This window comes from Sciurus vulgaris (genome assembly GCF_902686455.1).
Source record: "Sciurus vulgaris genome assembly, chromosome: 11".
NCBI classification, from domain to species: Eukaryota; Metazoa; Chordata; class Mammalia; order Rodentia; family Sciuridae; genus Sciurus; species Sciurus vulgaris.
In genome coordinates this window covers 87,173,051-87,192,334 of record NC_136472.1, presented here as the reverse complement: position 1 = coordinate 87,192,334, position 19,284 = coordinate 87,173,051, and the positions used below count along the sequence as shown (strand labels likewise).

The window sequence follows — 19,284 nt, the reverse complement described above, 5'->3', positions numbered from 1 at the left end:
TCTGGTAAGAAAAGTGCGGATAAGAATTATTTACTCAAGACACTGAAATCTTAGTACAACCTTTAAGTTAATTAACTTTCACACTCTGTATCTCCAATTTGACAGTCTCTCCACTTCTCAAACCACCCACTTGGGCTTAACCTTATCAGTGTATTTTCCCCAGGGATGTCCCATGTACAATGGCTGCCCAGAGCAACTGTCGTTGAAGCAGTGACTCAAGGGATGGGGCCTTTTCTATTTTTTTTTTTTTTTTTTCCACTGAGAAAGTTTTTATTCGCTGCAGCCAGCTGCTCATGCTCCAGACATCAAGCACCTTCTTCCTTGGCAATGTGATCTTTCTTAAGTGGTCCCATGAATGCTTTCTTCTCCTCCATAGTCTGGAAGCGGCCATGGCCAAACTTAGAGGTGGTGTCAATGAACTTAAGGTCGATCTTCTCCAGAGCGCACCGTTTAGTCTGTACCAGCAAGGACTTGTGGAGGGTGAGCACCTGCTTCTTGGTCCCCACCACACAACCTTTCAGCATGACGAAGTCATTGGTTACTTCACCATAGTGGACAAAACCACCCAGAGGGTTGATGCTCTTGTCAGACAGGTCATAATCAGTGGAAGCATTATTCTTGATTAGTTTGCCACCCTTGATGAGGTAGCCCTGACCAATCTTATAGATCTTCTTGTTGATCTCAGTGCAGTGATGGTAGCCTTTCTGCCCAGCCCAAGCCACAAAGAAGTCACACAGGCAGGATGCCAGGCTCTAATACTGGCAACCTTGCAGTAGGTTGGTCTTGTGGAGCAGCTTCTTGGTATCAGTGACTGGTGACCCTTTTGTAGCCTTTTCCCTTGGTCATACCAATGACATCAATCATCTCATCCTGCTGAAACACCCAGTTCACAGGGACCTGCTGCTCCAGTCTCTACTGTGCCAAGTCCAGTTTCTCAGCCACGGTGCCTCCATTCACTTGGATCTCCATCAGGTGGGCTTTCTTCTGACACAGAGGAAGCAGTTGCATCTGGGTTTGGGGGACAATGCAAATGACCTGGCAGTACTTCTTCATGCTATTGCAGTCCTTCTTCAGTTGCTTCTTGCCCATGTCTTCCTGCCACTTCTTGCAGTATTTGATGAAGGCCTTCTTCTTAGATTTATGCCAGTTCTTATAGAAGCGCCTTTTGTACTCATCACTGATGTGCTCAGCAAAGATGGTCTTGATGGTTCGGAGGCCTCAAGGGGTTTCAACATAGCCCACAATGCCTACAACCACCATGGGCGGTGTCTCCACTATGGTCACAGCCTCCTTCTTATTCACCTTGGATCCTGGCCTATCGACTTTCCGCACGATGTGGGTCATGCCAGCCTAGTAGCCCAGAAAGGCTGTGAGATGGACAGGCTTAGAAGGGTCATTCTTAGGGAAACTCTTCACCTTCCAGCGATGCCTGCTACTGCGCTTCAGAGGCAAGAAGCCCATGGATGCATGTCTGGGAGCAGAGAACTTCTAGTGATACATCGCGCTGCCAAATCCCACCTTTTCCATTTTAAAGTTCACTCTTATAGTCACCATCCTACCATAATAAACAGCACTAGAAATTGAGCCACAATTTACTATAAGGAATAGGTTAAATAAATGTTGGAAAATTGAAAAAATGAATAGTGGAACCCTGAGGAAACACAAAGATGGCTCATCAAGACACAAACTGCCCCTAGGTTGGAGACCAAAGGTGAGAGATCATAGTTATTGAACCTAGAAGTTTGATGTGTGGAGCCAGGACTCAAAAAGCAGAGACAAGTCATTATGTGCACTTAATGAGAGCCACCATAAAGTGTGTCCAACAGCTGCATTAAACTGGAGATTAGCAATAACTGCTACTGTTAAGGTGAAGAGGCACTATTGGTGCAATACCAACAGGAATAGAAAGAAACTCAATGTAAATTCAATGACAGTGTTTCTATAAGAGACAGAGAGGAAGACAAAAGGACCCAAAGGAGGAGCAGGAATGTGAAGATGGAAATAGAGATTCGAAGTATGTATACACCAGTCACAGAATGCATAGAGCCGCCCAAAACTGAAGTGGGTAATGAAGAACTCTCCCTTGGAGCCTGAAGAGCAGGGGTCTGACCCCTTGATTTAAGACTTCCATCCCCAGAAATTCAAGAGAATAAATCTTTGTTGTTGTAGGTCACTAAATTTGTGATAGTTTGTCACAGTAGCCGCATGAAATTATACGGCACCTCATGGCATTGTTGTGAGGATTGTAAGAGAAGAAAATGTGTGTAAACCCTAAGTACACTGCCTGGAATATAACAGGACACCAATAAATATTATTAACTGAATGATAGGAAAATACAAACACACATTATGTATTTGTCTTCATAACATGCCATCGTTGTTTCTCTGCCAGTGTCTGATTATTTTTTTCTTTTATCTCTACTGATGATGCTTTTAACCACAACTGTCAGCACACTCAGCTGAAATAACTGTACATAAATGATGGTTATTTGGTTGTTTTTATGTGTCAATTTGACTAGGTCTCAGGTTGCCAAACATTTCATCAAATGTTATTCTGATTGTGTTAAGGAGGTATTTCGGGATGACATTAATATTTGAATTAGTACACTAAGTAAGGCAGAATCTCCTTCATAGGTTGAGAAGATCTGATTAGAATAAAAAAGCTGAGTTACTGGGAACTTCTTCTGACTGATTATTTGAATGAAGATATTATCTTTTCCAATTCAGATTGAAAAATCAGCTTTTTTATGACCTTGAAGCTACCAGCTTCTGTACTAGAACTTAGACCACTGGCTCTTCCAGTTCTCAGACCTTTGGATTCAGACTAGGATGTATACCAACAGTTGTCCCAAGTCTTTGGCTTACTGACTGCAGATCTTGAGACATCTCAGCCTCCATAATCATGTGAGCAAGTAATTCCTTGTAATCAATCTCTATTTATGTAGCTATCTATTGTATTGATTTTGTTTCTCTGAAAAACTCTGACCAATCCAGTCTGAATGACACTCTGGAATCCTCAATTTCCTAAATGATTTATTTAGACATCATAAATAAAGATATATACATTAAGATAAGTTTTTGCGCTATATGGTTTTATTAGTTTTGATGAACATGCAATGCCACATATACCAGCATTATAGTACCAAGTGTAATAGTTAAAGCACCCTTTAAAAAAACAAAACAATAACAAAATAAAAAACACCTGGGCTTCACCTTCAACCATCAACCTTCAACCTTCAACCTTCAAAACTTCAAACCTCTTTCTAAATGCCTACTAATTGCTATTTGCTATCACTATAGCTTTGCCTACCTAGAATGTCATAAATGGAATCACACAGTTTATAATCTCAGATTAGTTTCTTTCATTTAGCAAATGTCTCCAAGGTTCATGCATGTTTTTTCATGGCTCACTAGTACATTCTTGTTTATTGACAAATAGTATGACAGTGTTTGGATTTATCACATTTTGTTTATCTACTCACACAATGAAGGCTGTCTTGGTTGCTCTCAGTGTTCGTTGATTATGAATACAGGTGCTTTAAACATTTGTGTGAAAGTTTTCTTGTGGACATAATTTTTCAAATTAGCTGACTAAAGGCTTAACAATGCAATCATTGTATGGCAAAACTGTTTATTAAAAGGTTACCAAACTTTCTTTAAAAGTGGTTGTATCCTTTTGCATTACCATCAGCAGCAAATGAGAATTTTTATGAAGTTTTGGAAGAAGAATATTCTTAAAGATTAAATCATCAAAATCTTTTTCATGCATAAAAAGGAAACATAAATATTATTACAGATTCTCAGCCTTAAAAGCAGAGTGGAATCATAAGCAAATAAGTAAATAAATAAATATTGCATTTATTCCTGAGATTAAAATTGGGATCTCACTCAAAGCAACATTTAGAGTTAAATCAACTTATTGAGTTATATAGGGGCCTTAGTAATGACTTTCTTTCTTTTTTATTTTCCTTTTTATATTTGTTTATAGAAGAATGCAGAATGGGTTCCATTAAAAAAAAATATATCTTCTGGAATAAAGCATAATCTTTCCTTCATGTTCATTCATTTTCTTATAAGCATCCCTGTCTGCCTCTATCTAGTCATCAAAATCAAAATCCCACTCATTCCCTCTCTCAATGGCTGTGATTTCTGATGCTACAGTACCTCTTTTCTGTAGCAGATCAAAGAGAAAGAAATGCCCTGTTTTCAGTGTATATTTTCTCTGGACAGAATAAAACAATTACTTTTTAATTTGTGTATCAGTATTTTAACTCTTTACTCTTAAGATTTACACGATTGATTGATTTGAGATGTTAATGCAAAAATTACTAAAATACATTAAATATAGACTTGAAAATTAACAACATTGACATGTATTTGTGTTAATCCATATGTATGCAAATAATAGGTGGGATACGTAGCCAAGAAAACATTCATATTTCTCCCATTTAGAAACAGGTAATTCCCGTTATTATAGATGACATTTCTAATCTCAACAGTGCTTCAAACTCCTAAAAATAGTAGTACAAATTCATCATTCTGCTTCTCTTAATATCTGAGAGCATGATTGTAAAATAATTCATTAAACTAAAGTTGATAAATAAATATTGGAAAGCATTTCCAACAAATAGTGGAAAGCTCTAAAATATAACAGAAAAAGTACTATATAGAAAAAAAAAAGTTTGCTTGTTTAGTTTAGTGACAGTCTCAAATTGATGTGGGCTCTTTTTAATGTCAAAGAAAAGGAAAGAGGAAAACAAAGTAAAATTTAATTGTGTTGTATTAAATCTACATTATTACTTTACCATATGGATTCTAACACAAATTAAATATCTAGTATAATAATATTCCAAGGATAATGTCTGAAACACACATTATTTCATATAACAAAATTTAGTCTTATAACAGTCTTTTGCAGTAAATGCTGTGTTCTACTTCCCAGATCCTTTGATACATAGAAGGAAAAGTCTGTTTTATTGAGGCTTAGTTTTTAAAGGAAAAATAGAAACCCTAATGAAAACATAACTTATAAAATTTAAAATTTTTTTTCAAGTTTGAGGCTTAGTGCTTAAAGGCTTTACTATATTTATGTAACAAATATTTAGGTGCTAGGTGCTGGCACTATTCTGTATGCTAACAAATAAAAAACTCTGTTTCATGCCATATTAGATCTGGTGCTTAAGGGCTTTTAGAGGTGAAAAAGTGACAGATGTCAGACTCCCTTATGATAAATACACACAAGGTCTTCTCCCTTCTTCCTGTCAAAAACCCCATATTATTGATACTATCTTTCCTCAGAATTAGAATATGTAAGGTCTTTTTAAAATGAATGTGTATTTGAGCTTATAATTTACATGAAAAAGAGTAAATTACTTGTAAAATTCGGTTATTACCAGCAACTAAAGCTTGAATTGTCTAGAAAGGCCCAAGGAAGAGCTATGAAATTAGGAGCTAATATTTCACATGAAAGTAAGCTAACAAAATGTAAACATTACAAAGAAGAAAAGATTAATGAAGGAAAACCTGTCTTTTAAAATTGTGTTTTTAAGGTTTTATTCATTTTGAGATAAAATTCTCAAGTTACAAGTAGAAATTATAAAAGCCTGATTTATTTTTATTATTAAAAAGAAATATCAAATAGCAATTTGATTACTTGAACCAACTAAGTGGCAAAGTCAACATTAGTATATAAAACACCTGCGTGTGAACTAGAAAAATGTGCCATCTTTGTTCTAAAGAATCATAGAAGGGCACCTCTTTCCTCAGATTGACACAGTCACAAGTTGGGTCATGGGGCATTTCAATCCCCATGTGCTCCTTCTCCAGGGACCCTTGTTAAGGGAACCATAAAAAAAGCAAACAAACCTATGCAGCAGCCCTACTTACTGTTACTGGCAAACAGTTCAAAGGATGATAATCAGAAATATGCTGAGAGGTATCTAACAATGATGAAATAGCCAAATACTGGAAAATACACAACCATTCTACAAGGAAGAAAAATGTTTCTAGTTTTCTAGATAAAGAATACAATGGCAGGGTGACTTTGACTAAAGAAATAAATATGTCATCCACCATATTTACTGCTCAGATATTCATTCATAAAGAAGTGGAAGATGTCATATTCCTTTATGATTAGCACATAAAAGTCCTTCTGGTTCCTGTCAAAGCCTCTAAGTGTTCAGTTATTATTAGACTCCCAGACTGCAGGAAGCACTTGAGTTAGGCTTTTTCTGTAACATTATAAATAATTTGCAACCAAGCAATAATGTAACACACATGTAAGTCTAGAATATCTTGAAGGAAAGCATGATGCACTCAATATTTTGTACTTTTCTTAAGATTCATTTTTATCTGATAGCTTAGTATTGATACTTCATGCATGCTGCATCTCATAAATAACAATGGCCAGAAAGAGGGTGTGAATAATCAGCTTATAATAACAAGTTTGGATGTGTATATGTAGATATATATGGTATTTGCATGAAAATATATTCATATATTCTATTCTATACATATGTGTATACATATACATTATGTTGTGTGTATATATAACATACATCTATATATAGATGTATATATGTATATCATATGTATGCATATGTATATTATATGTATGGAAATGTATACATGTATACATCTATATAAAATGTATGTATACATATACATATGCATATAACTACATTTCCAATTGGTTCTAACATCTGGAATCTACAGAGGAAGATTGAGAACCACATTTACATTTTTTTGGAACTCTAGACCATAACTGTATTGGTTTTCCCCATGAAATGAGAATAAAAATAACCAACATCTCTCTCTGTTGTAATTTGGGTTCTCTAGAAGCAGACACTGAGATGGCATTTTAAAGCAAATTGATCTGCTCCAGCAAAGATAGCATATCTGCTACAGCAGCTAAACTTTTGACTATTGCTTTGTTGAATACATAGATTGTAGTTACTTTTCAGGATATATTTCTACAAGAGACATTCTGGTGAATTTAACATAGATAGGCTAAGGTTAATCATCTTGCATCCTTTGAATTCTTAAGATCATAAATTTCCACCTCATTCATCCCCCTCAATAAAATATTATTTTCAATTACTTATCAGACTGAGAAGACTTTCAAGGGGATCAACTTGGCCTTTCTCACTATATTATAATATATTATTATTATATATATATGAATATATAATATATATTATATATATGAATATATTTAGATATATTATAACAATATATCTAAATATATTATCATAATATACCACTATAATATATTATAATTATATAATAATTCTCTCAGGGATGTTGCTCTAATGCAAACTATGTCATTCACAGTGTGAGTATTGGGGAGATTACTACTGAATAATTTTAACTGGGAAACTGCCCTCAGTTTCCTAGTAATCTATCCTTGGTTTCATCTGCTACTGCAAGCTAAGGAAGGTTTTGTAGCTGTCCATGTGTTCTAACTCTAGAAAATTTTACTTTGACCTACTTAAAGAGTTCACTGAATTGGGTCAAAAGGAAAGACAGAAGGTCCCCATTGGAAATGAAGTTTTCAGAAAGAATCCACTAGCACTACTCAAGGAAAACCCATGGCATGGCTGGTCAAATGCTCCATGGGAAGTTTCTCACTTTTCAATGATTCTGTTATATATGATTGTACCCACTGCTCACTGTACCTATTTTGTCATGCAATTAACTATTGAAGTGGTCAATTAGAACAATGTGCCACAATGAAAGTAGAATAATCAAGACTTTATTCACTTACCATACAAGCCCAAGCAAAAGGGAAACAGAGAGTCACTGACATTTCAATGTTGAATTTTTCCCCACAAAACAGCACCAGATGTCAAGAGGATGTAGGGTATATGAGAGTGGGAGATCATTCATTGCCAAGAAGACCTGAAAGAAAGCCTCTTATATTTTATAGTACAAGGGCCAAACATAGGAAGAAGAGTAAAAGCTAGGAATGGAAAGGTATTTACTCAAAGTTCAGAAAATACCTATGCCAAAGCATCTTTGGCAACCCTTCCATAAGGAGTCTTGCTGGAAATACCTTGGTTCAAATACAGATATGAGTTTGAGCATTGCTGGTTCTTGTGTGTACCACCAGCACTTCTAGAGAGGCAAGTGCAGCTTTCTCCAGAGGCAAAGCTTTATAATACCCTTGAGATAGGCCTGGAAAATTACACACAGGATTTTTAACTGGAATTAGATTCCTCAAGATATTCTAACTCTGAATCCAGAAGGATGAACTTTTTCAGTAGGGTAGCAAAGTATTTGAAAGCATCCTCATAGAAATTGTATCCCAAATATTAGGGTAATAGGTTTTGCTCACCAGGCCCTTCAACTTGACATAAAAAATCTATAGTTAGGCACTTAACTGTCCTTTAAGAATATCCATTCTGCTAAGTCCTAGGAATGGTCCTTGGCTTTCTCCACCCCATTGCTAATGGAAATGAGTGTTTCATTGATAAAACCAGAAAGACCTTTTGATTGTCAATAGCATGTTACTCAAGTCAGCTCTTATCATCATCTTCTCGAATACATCAATAATACAGTAACACGATTGCCATTATCTCTCTAGCTACCATTTCCTCCATACCTCTCAACAGCCTAATGCATTACACTCACAGTACATTTCCTTCCACTGGCACCTCGTCACAATTCACCACTATAAGAATCAGAGTGTCATATTGTGCGAAGGGCTCTCTATGTTGTACCTACTGACTGATGGGCTCTTCACTTGCCAAAAAGGTGGGACTTGATCCGATTCCCAAATCCCTCCTAATTATCTGCTTACTTGGGCCACTTTTGTTATCAACTATAATAAGATTGTTTGTTTGTAAGAAGATGCAGGGTTGGAGTTTGGGATGTAAGGTATTCATTAGGGGTCAATACCTGTAATAGGAAGGGAAAAGAAGTCATATTTGGCAGAGGAAGAACTCAGGCTGTGATGCCACTGCCTCAGATTCCAAAGGCAGTTCTGCAGCTGAAACTGACCATGAAGTTGCGGACAAATGAAGAGCTGATGGCACTCTCATGGCTGGGCAGCACCCCCTTCTCCCTACAGGTTAATTCTTTGAAAAGAGGTCCAATAGATACATTTGATGCCAAGAGAATATATCACCTTGGTCTTTCACAGGAGACAATGTACATCAGATATGGAATCAGACAGACCCACGTATCGGTAGTGCCTTTTGAAGTGATGTGACTTTCAGCAAGTCACTCAACTTCTAAAACTGTTTTCTCATATACAAAATGCAGATTTAGTAGCTAAGATACAGGGAAGTAATAATGTAATAAAAGTTCAAGATTAAACATTCTGTTAATTCCTATTCCCATGCTCCTTTATTTATTCACTTCTCTCATATATATTTGTTAGTTTTGTTTTTGTATGGATTTGTTTTCAATTCTATTATTACAACTTTAATATTGTCCCAGGAAAGTGCTTTATAAACTCCAAGCTTTCATAAAAGTGTCGATCTATTTCTGTTTGGTTTTGTGCAGAAGTTATATGATAGTATAGAAAAAAGTGAAAAAAAAAAAAAAAAACAGGTGGCAAAGATATATTGTTTCATTATTTAGAGTCAGTGGTGTCCACTTCTACAAATGTAAGATAAATCTCTGATCTTGGATCACAATAAAAATCTTGGGAAATAATATGCTTTAAATAATTCTTAAAGCACTATACAAATAGAAAACACATCACTGTTATCACAATTTTGATTACCTCCTAAACGGGTTCCTCAGTATTCTTATTCAACACACAGCAGATAAATACATTTTCTACAAACAGAACTCAAGTTGTACCATATCCCTTTTCAAAATTCATTAGGAGGATCTTTATGCTGATCAAATAAAGGTCATACTTCTTAGTCTGGCATTTAGAACTCTCCTACTTATAAAGATTTATAATAATTTTTCATGCATATGATAAATGCTCCTGGTAAACTGTATAACTTTTTAAAAATAATAATCAAATTAGAGAAGTCATATGTGTCTTTGTAACAGAAATATACAACAGCACAAAAATTTACAACAGCTAATATAATCATTTCCCTAATCCCTAATTATCCAATCACAAAAAAATGATCAGTATTAATGACCTTGTGATTATTCTATCTCACTAATCTTTTTTGTAAGAGAGGTGTATATCCAAACATGTAAGGATTCAGCATCTCTGCATTTTGTCTTTTTATCCCAAGACAAATTATTTAGATAAAATTAAATTGGAACTTGGATGTTTCACTTTTGGAATATCATGACAGCTCTACTATTTATAAAAAGCTTGTATATCATTAATCCTGCCTCTACAACAAGAAACAGTGATGAAAAATAAAAATAAATGACTTTGGAGGTTTCAAGGCACTACAAAATTTAAAGAGACAGGTGTACCCAAAGACATAGCATACCTATGATCTGCTTGTCTGGAACAAAAGCTGCTGGATCTATCAAGTGGTAGGGATGTCTAAAGAGTAATTTGATATCATAATGGACTCTGAGTGGGTCTCAGTCTTAGAATGCTCATCTAATTTCACTGACTTTCTTTAAGAGACCCACTATGTTCTCAAGATGAGAATTAGAAAAATCTTTTCAGAAATTTTGGGTCTAAATTTAAGAGAACAAAACCAGAAAAGGAAAAAAAAAAAAAAAAAATGAAGGGAAAATAAAATCTTTTATTTTAATTCATAATTGTTGTGAAATATAATTCCTTGCTTAAGAAGTGAATGAATGGAGAGCCAGCTCCAGTGGTCCAGGCTTGTGATCTCACTGGCCTCAGGAGGCATGAGGCAGGCCAGCCTTAGTGCCGAGCACGTCCAAAATGGCTGTAGTTAGGCTACCTCACCAAAACTGCCAGTGGACTGTTTTCAGTGTGTAGTCAAGGTCATAAACACCCTGGTTCAGCATATGTACTCAAATTCATAACATTTCCTTGTGGGCATGTGCTCACCGATATAACCTGTTGGCAGTGTGCCACTTTTGTCTGGCTTGGATATTAAAAAGCCCTGTGGAATTAACTTGGAGGTAAAATGGGAACAGTTTGCAGAGCAAAATGAGACTGGCTAGAGGCTAAATGCTAATGGCTGGGGGCTGAAGCTGGAAATGGGGACTGGTTACAGATTATTGCCACCTCTGCATAAAGCATGTCTACTCTCCCAACTGCATCTTGTATCTTCTGCCTTCTGAGATCCCAATCTGTTTCCTGGGTCTGAACCTTTGTCTGACACTTAGCACCTAACATACATAATTTAGGTAGATCAATTTCTGAAGGTTAGTTTTGCTGTATATAAGATTCTTGGTTAGCATCCATTTTCTTTCAGAGCTTGAAATATATTGTTCTAGGACCTTCTAGCTTTTAGGGTCTGGGATGAGAAGTCTGCCAATATTTGTATTGGTTTCCTCTTATATGTAATCTGGTGCTTTTCTCTCACAGGCTTTAAAATTCTGTCTTTATTTTTCTATGTGAGGTATTTTCATTAATGTGCCTTGGTGTGGATCTGTTGTAATTTTATACATTTGGTATTCTGTAAGTCTCTTGTATTTGATTTTTCATTTCATTCTTCAGGTTTGGGAAATTTTCTGATATTATTTCATTAACAGGCTGTTCATTCCTTTGGTTTGTTTCTCTGTGCCTTCCTCAATCCCACTAATTCTTAAATTTGCTCTTTTCATATCCCATAATTCTTGGAGGGTCTATTCATGATTTTTTACCATCTTTTCAGTTTTGTCAACTTTATTTTCAAGATTAAATATTTTGTCTTCATTGTCTGAGATTCTGTCTTCCACAAGATCTGTTCTGTTGGTAATAGTTTCTATTGAGTTTTTAATTTAGTTTATTGTTTCTTTCATTTTAAGTATTTGTTTTTTTTTTTCAGAATCTCTCTTTATTGAAGTGCTCTTTTGCTTCCTGCATTTGCTCTTTTAACTGTTCATTGTAGTAATCATGCATTGCCTACCTTTGCTCTCTTATCTTTTGCTTCATGGTTTGTTTTAATTATGTAGATTCTAAACATTTTCTGTCATTTATACTGCCATTTCTCATTGGATTCTATCAAAATAGCATCTTGATTTGTTAGGGACACTTTGTTCACTTGTTTTTTTCATATTATTTCTGTTTATTCCCCTCTAGCAGTGAAGATCTGAGGTAGTACTGTAGCTTCCCCTCCTGTAGACTTATTGTGACCATGCAGAGTTTAAACACCTCTCCACAAAGGGAAGATCAATATCAGTACCACCCCACACAAACTATATGCAACCCCACACCATATAGCCCCAACAAAGATGTTAACAGTATTGCAACAAACAGATAGGATGAGTTCAATGATTATCTACAGTATAGCTATAGGTTTGCAATGAGCTCTACAACTTTTACTGGTAGATGAAGAAGATTGGGAGGGGTGTAGGATGTAACTGTTAATGGAATAAGAAGTGAGTAAATAGAGGTATCTGATCAAGGGAAGAGTGAGAGTGGGATCAACAGAGGTTTGTCTTTAGCATGAGAAAAGGAAGAAAGAGACTTCAAGGGAATTGGTTTAAAAAAAAAAAGGAAAATGGAGTGAGGGAAAAAAAGAAGAAATTAAAAATTAAAAGAAAAAATCTGTGGTTCACAGTCATCCACCACTCAAACCTCCCCGTCCTCAGTATCTTGATGTGCGTGGGGTACCTGCCAAAGGGCCTCTAGTCTCCTGTAGGTGTCTCAGGATGGGAGCTGCTGCACCAAGAAATGGTGACCACACCCTCAGGAATAATCCAAAATGTCTGCACCAGCCTCCCAACACTCTGGGGTGATATAACACAGGTGCCGAATCTGTGTGGGGCATGGGCACCGAGGTCTGGAAGCAGTTGGGGGCAGGTGGGTGCAGTCTCCAGGGTCCAGAAGTGATGGACACTAGCTAGCTCATCACATCAATAGGCTTAATTTAAGAATAATAGATGCCAAGAAAGCATTTGATAAAATACAGCACCCCTCCATGCTTAAAACACTAGAAAAACCAGAGATAGTAGGAACATACCTCAACATTGTAAAGGCTATCTATGCTAAGCCCATGGCCAACATCATTCTGAATGGAGAAAAACTGAAAGCATTCCCTCTAAAAACTGGAAAAAGATAGGGATGCCTTCTTTCACCACTTCTGTTCAACATTCATTTGTTAACATGTATTTTGAATAACTTATCAATACTCCTAGCTCAAAAGGTTCTTATTCTTTCCATGTGACAGAATTCAGAGGTCTGTGAATTTGGATAAAAAGAAAATCACATCTTTATTTTACTGACCTTTAACTATAATTTAACATATCCTTCAACTATGGATGTATAAGACATAGTTACTATCAATAGTATCATTAAAACTTTGTCATCAACAAAAATTATAAACATTTCCATTTAATTAAATAAAAAGCTAATGTGACCGAAAGCCAGAAATCAATGAGATCAAAGTATCCATTCGTTCTCTACAGTCAGTAAGCATCTCCCTAGCAATTTTATGTATATGTTGTGTGTATACACAATTGCATAAAATGATATAGTTTGAAATAAATGCATTTATATAATTCAGCCTGAATTTCTTCATAGAGTACTTTCATTTCAATTATTTTGTTTCCATACACTTCTTATTTCTACCTGTTGGTACCTTTCCCCATTATCCTCCAAGCTATGTAGATCTGTTGGTGTAATATCTTCTGTAGTTATTTCGAATGGAGGTCACACTGAGGTTGAGGACGGTGATGTCACCCACTGAACACAGACATCAGAGACCAGGCTCAGAAGGCACAGATCTAATTTTACTTATGATTGTACAAGACATATATAGGCACATTATCCAATCAGGTTAAGACACTTGTTAAAACATAACAGAACCAACCTATAGTAATCTATACTTCGTAAATAAACCAAGTATCCCTGAGCGATTCTGTCTTGCAACAAGTCTGAGACAAAGGACTAGGGGAAGGGCAAGGCTCCAGCACACGTATGAGGTGAGGCAGTAGGCGCCAGCAAATTCACATCATAGCTTTCTGTGATGCCCGTTGAGCAATGCTTTCCCTCAGCTTGTAGCTCAGCCTCAATAACTGCAAAGACCTACAATCCATGGTGAGTCTTTAACATTTCCTCAGTTTCTCCATCCAGACTCAGATTTATTTAAACCATGGTGTCAGCAACTGCTGTCAAATAAGCTTGAGGAATGTTCCCTACAATCTTTCTGTACTCTATGTGCTTATACCTATATAAAGTACAGATTCATTTATCTATGCACAGAAACATTTATTCATGTGTACGTAATTATCCTTCATTTTCTTTACTGAAAATTATCAAAATCTTCTGTTTTTCATGTCTCCCTCCATGACATTTTGAAATTTTTTTCATTATGTAAATGTGGAAAAATTATTTTGTGCACAACTTATTCAATTATTTATTTATGGATGATGATCAATTTTGTTTCTAGTTTTTTGTCCCCTGGAGCAATGATTGTATGAAAACATAATCTTTTGTGCTGTTTTTATTTTTATGGCAATTCCTATAAATGGAGTTGAAGATATTTATAATATTTTAAAAAATGTTGCTGATTTGCTTTGTGGGAAATCAGTAAAGGAAGAAAAGTATTCCACCAATGATAAATTATAGAATTTCTCCACCCATGTTTGTTAACAATAAGTTTTAGAGTATACTTTAATTCTGGTACTTCTAGAATTAAATAATATTTCATTTGTGCTTGATATTTGGTTTTCTGATGAGTGAGTTTGATCACCTTTTACAATATTTACTAACCACATAGAATAACTTATATCCTTTGACTATATTTTGCTGTTTAAAAACACATACTATTTTCTTCTAAATGAAGTTATTTCAGAATCTGTATTGTTTCCATGCTAAAGCCAGATTCATTAATTACTTCAGTTTAATTAATTACTTCAATAATTTTCTTGCCTTCTATATTGAATGCTACATATTAACTTCATAAAGTTATCCACTGTTTCAAAAATTTTATTAAAATTAAAATTACAATTACATGAAATTTCTAACAAGTCTAGGAGATCTCTCTCTCATGATATTAAAATTTTCCATTCAGGTCTATCATAAGGTTATACATGGGATTTATTTTATTGAGTAATATTTTATAACTTTTTTCATATTGTTCCAGATTTCCTCTGTTAAATTGATTTCTAAGAACTTTATAAGATTTCTGTTTATATGAGGAATATTTTTCTAATTTCTTTCCTACCTATTTATTGTTAGAATAGATTAAAGTTGTTATTTTATCATTTGTGCTTTATACAATGACTTTTGCCAATGTATTTTATGTCAAGTAATATTATTCCCAGAATGTCATTTTCTTGTTACAGTCACCTAATGAACAAAAATATGTAATTTCTTTTTTAATTTTTTCAAAATTTATTATGATTATTTAATTATATTTCTTACTGAATATTTTACATCCTTCAGCACAGTATTGAAACATTGACAGTTATTCCTTTTTGGTCTCCAATTTAAATTAAAATGGCATTTATTAATAACACAATTTATACTTATATTTACTTTTAGACTTTATAGATTTTATCATATTTAAGTAATTTATTTTTACTTCAATTTGACATGAAATTATTAGACACAATTGCTGAAGTTTTTTCAAATACATTTCAGCATTATAGTAAAAAAAATACATTTTCCCCTAATTCACTAAGGAAATTAATTATACTAATCAATCACATCAAATGAGCCTAGCACTTAGGGAATAAACCATATTGGAGCTTGTTGTAATCCATTGAAATAATAATGGCTCTATTTAATACAAATATATATATATATGGACTATGTATATAATATATGGACTCTCTATATATGGGCTCTATTTGGCATGTATATATCATATATATTTTCCTAAAAATTGTACTTTAAAATTAAAAATGAGGTAGTATTATTATGCTAGCGTTTGATGTTAAGATTATAATGGTTACACAAAATAAAGTGGAATATTTTACATTTCCCATAATCTTGAATAATTTAGATAGCACTGGAGACATCTTTTATTTATAGGTTGAATACCTTTCATTTTTAATGGTATTTCCTAAATTATATTTCAATCTTTTTTATAATTAGTCTATCAAGTTTTTATTTCTCTTGAATTAATTTTTTAATTTATATTTTGCTAGGAAATACTCCATTTCTTATAGGTTTTCAAATTTTTGCCAGTTGTTCCTTTTAATTGTTCCACAGTTTGCAATAGTTTAGTTTAGTTTAGTTTGCCTAAGTTATTTTAATTTAGTTTTGGTTTATGTTTCCATAGTCGTTTCATAGAGTATTCCTTTTGTTCCTTGTATAATTTCATTATGTATTTTAATTTGTGATCTAAGAACATATGGAAACATAATGGATATATATCATTTTACTTCTGATTTGCTTACAAACTAGAAAAGACAAAATATTTGCACGGTTGTTACTATTTCATGTCTTCTGAATAGAAAGTTTTAGAGAATTCAAAGGGGAACATTTGTTCTCCTTGGCAATTTTTTTCCCTTGAGAAAAGATAATTACATTGGTGATCTTTCAATTTACAAAGCTGGGAAGCCTTTAACCATTGATCATTGCACAGGATTTTTAAACATTGTTAAAGCAGTTTATGACCTTATGAAGTAAAAAGTTTAACATGGTGTTATGGTAACATATAAACAATCTCCTTTCTAAATTTAATAGGAAAATTTACTTCTACACCTTGAGTGAGAATAATACATCACAGCATTTGAAAGTAATATAATGAATAGCCTTCTCATTTTTGACCATTTCTAAACCTATTGAAATATAAGACATAATGGGCAATGATACAGGAACATTTATATTGTTATAATGTGTGCATGTAAGACTATATAACAACAAATCAACAAATCCTACCATTACATACAACTGTAATGCACCAATTTTTTTAAAAATGAGGAAAAAAAAGAGCAGCAATGGTTGTGCAAAATAATCACCTTTACAACTGATGAAAGTGATTCTGGAAAATGTAGTTGATCCATGCTGGCAATCAGGCTTCCTAAGACAACTCCCAGTTAGACAAAATTTCTACACAGACAAGAAAACATGATAACAGGGAAGGTCTCTCCCAACTTTTCCCTGCAGGCTTTCACCTTCCAGCCCCTCAGAACAAATAGTCTGCCCAGGAAATGTGAGAGATAATGATTTACATGCTGTTAGTAATAAAAACCTAGAACTAGAGGGAGGATTATTATTTGAGCAATTCATGATTTATTATTACTCCTCGGGAATCACAAAAAATATTAAGTCACTCACCCCTTCTACCAAGGAAAAGAAAAGTTGCAAAAGATGCTAAGAATGTTAGTCAAGTAGGGATTCTTTCATGAGTTAAAAAAAAAAAAATCAAGAAAAAGAAAGATATGTATTCCCACCTTATACCTGAGAATATCTCCTCTCATTCATTTATCCATGCACAAATACTTATTACACAATACTAATATAAAGGCTCTTAAAAAGATCTCTTTTCAAACTAATCTAGATATTTCTTGTGTTCACTCCCATAGGCAGTCTTAATGCCATGTTCAAAATGACTAAAATCTGAAGATAACTTATTGTCTGTGTTCTAGATGCCCTTTCCCTCTGGAGTGATGGCTAGAAGTTGAAGAGTCTCAAAAGTTATACACTACAATTTCTGTGGTCCTAAAGTAGATACTGGCACTTCTGGCATGAGCTGGTAAGAGTTACATGAATCTGAGGATACCAGTCCTTATTTAAAACACCATTTTTTGGTAGAGATATGACACTGGTATTCAGACTTTTTTTTTTATTCATTGCACACAAATGGGATACAACTATCACTTCTCTGGTTGTACACGAAGTAGAGTCACAACATTTGCATAATCATACTTGTACATAGGGTAATGATGTTCATCTCATTCTATTATTTTTCCTTCCCCCCACCCACTTCCCACCCCTCATTTTCTTCTATACAATATGTTCTTCCTCCATTCTTGCCTCCCTCCCACCCCCCCATTATGTATCATCATCCACTTATCAGAGAAATCATTCAACCTTTGGTTTTTTGAGATTGGCTTATTTCACTTAGCATGATATTTTCTAACTCCACCCATTTACCTGCAAATGCCATAATTTTATTCTTCTTTATGACTGAATGACGTTCCATTTTGTATATATACTACAGTTTCTTTATCCATTCATCTATTGAAGGGCATCTAGGTTAATTTCACAATCTAGGTATTGTGAATTGAGCTGCTATAAACATTGATGTGGTTGCATCACTGTAGTATGCTGATTTTGAGTCCTTTGGGCATAGGGCAAGGAGTGGAAGAACTGAGTCTAATGGTGGTTCCATTCCAAGTTTTCTAAGGAATCTCCAGACTGCTTTCCAGAGAGGCTGCACCAATTTGCAACCCCACCAACATTGTATGAGTGTACCTTTTTCCCCACATCCTCTCCAACACCTATTGTTGCTTATATTGTTGATAATAGACATTCTAACTGGGGTGAGATGAAATCTTAGGGTAGTTTTGATTTGCATTTCTCTTATTACCAGAGATGTTGAACATTTTTTCATAATCTGTTGATTGCTTGTAGATCTTCTTCTGTGCAGTGTCTGCTCATTTCCTTAGTTCATTTATTGATTGGGTTATTTGTATTCTTTGGTGTAGACATTTCTGCAGTATTTTTCCTTGAATTCCTAGTTTACCCACAGTGATGCCATCTTCAGAAATACACAAATGATATCATTTTTCCTTGGTGAAAATTAATTAGCCTAACTTATAAATTGCCTTGCACAGCTTACTAGAATTTTCTCCCACAACTTCCTTCATAATACAGCATTGCTAAACTATTTTCAGATTCGTAAACACAGGAATCTATTTTACACCAATAGACCTATAGATTTGGTGCTCTCTGTCTAAAACACTAATTTACTTTCTCCCACTCTTTTCTCTTTTGTTCCTAAAACTACTTTTTTTTTTTTTTTTTTTTTGGCAGTAGTGTGGTTACTGGGGATTGAACCCAGGGACTCTTTACAACTGAGCTATACCACTAGTCCTATTATTTATTGATTGATTGATTGATTGATTTTTGTTTTTTTATTTTTATTTATTTATTTTTTTTTCACAGTACTGGGGATCGAACTCAGGGCCTTGTGTTTGCGAGGCAAGCACTCTACCAGCTGAGTTATCTCCTCAGCCCTGATTGATTGATTTTTGAAACAAGGTCTTGTTAAGTTATTGGAACTGACTTCAAAATTGCTGTCCTCCTGCCTCAGCCTCCTTAGTCACTGGGATTAC

At 34.6% G+C, this 19,284-nt stretch overlaps 1 pseudogene across 1 annotated transcript; it reads right to left on the bottom strand.

Moving 5' to 3' along the window:
• Positions 1–241: 241 nt before the first annotated feature.
• LOC306640240 (large ribosomal subunit protein uL3-like) lies at positions 242–1,512 on the bottom strand (annotated as a pseudogene). Its single transcript has one exon. The product of its transcript is annotated as a large ribosomal subunit protein uL3-like (transcript).
• Between the last annotated feature and the right edge of the window lie 17,772 nt (positions 1,513–19,284).